Genomic DNA, 1,315 nt, shown 5'->3' on the forward strand with positions numbered 1-1,315 from the left:
GGGGGTGTGAGGGTATGGAGGTATGGGGTGTGAGGGTATGGAGGTATGGGGTGTGAGGGTATGGAGGTATGGGGGTGTGGGGTGTGGAGGTATGGGGGTGTGGAGTATGGAGGTGTGGGGGTGTGGGGCATGGGAGTCCGAACTTTGAGTCATGGCAACTTTGAGGTTCCTACAGGAAAACAAAGACAAGAACTACAAGAGACATACGAAAGTCTAGAAATTAGGGAAGACACACGAACTAGAGTTATGACCATGACGTTTGCAGGAGAGGCCTGAACCAGAAGGATCAGGGCCAAGGTAAGCACCGTGGACCTCAGCATATAACTTCACAAGGTGTTCAGGTCCTGAGGGCTCTAGGCTAAGTGTGCTCAGAGGGCTGCAATCCATTCTAAGTTCTGTTTGCTGTGGGGGCTGGAGAGATGGCTCAGGGGTTAAGAGCATTGTCTGCTATTCCAAAGGTCCTGAGTTCAATTCCCAGCAACCACATGGTGGCTCACAACCATCTGTAATGAGGTCAGGTGCCCTCTTCTGGCCTGAAGGGATATATTGTATACTAAATAAATAAATATTTAAAAAAAAAATTTAAGTTCTGTTTGCTGTACCACGTACCCTGGCCCAGGGCTGTGCCAATCAGGTTATGACAAGTCTTTTACTGTTCCTTACAAGGATGCCAGTGGGCAAGGGGAACATCGGCGAAAGCCAAGGGGCTGGGAGAAAAGGACAGCCCAGGAAGTTGGAGATGGCCTTGCGAGTTCTATGCTCAAATTCCAGAAAGGCCAGAGGTGATGGCCATGCTTGTTGCCAACTTGACTAACATGCCAAGCCAATGAGACCGCTGGTGCTGGAAACTCTGAGATGAGAGGGCAGCTGCAGAGGTAGAGGGTGGGGGGAAGCCTCACTGTAGCAAGTCCAGATGGAATTATGTCTGCTGGGGTTTGTGAGGAAGCAGCCAGCACAGATGAGAGACAGGACTCTGTGTCAGAAGTGCAGTTGCTAACACACACACGCAGGACAAGAGAAGATGGGATCGGAATCACCTAGGAGGTGACAGGGACTTGGTTTACAGCTACTGCCACCCTTTCCTGCCAGGAGTTCTATTTCTCCACCCTATGCCTAGAGATTCCTATCATCATTTCCTCCCAGATCTCCTGCTCTGCCCTATTGTCAGGGTGACACCCTTTGTACCAGCTTTCCACCCAGCAGCTCACACCCATACACTCAACCCTCGTGTGGGCACGGAGGGGAGGTACACAGTAAACCCTCGTGTGGGCACGGAGGGGAGGTACACAGTAAACCCTCGTGTGGGCACGGAGGG

Source organism: Microtus ochrogaster, chromosome 7, assembly GCF_000317375.1.
Source record: "Microtus ochrogaster isolate Prairie Vole_2 chromosome 7, MicOch1.0, whole genome shotgun sequence".
NCBI classification, from domain to species: Eukaryota; Metazoa; Chordata; class Mammalia; order Rodentia; family Cricetidae; genus Microtus; species Microtus ochrogaster.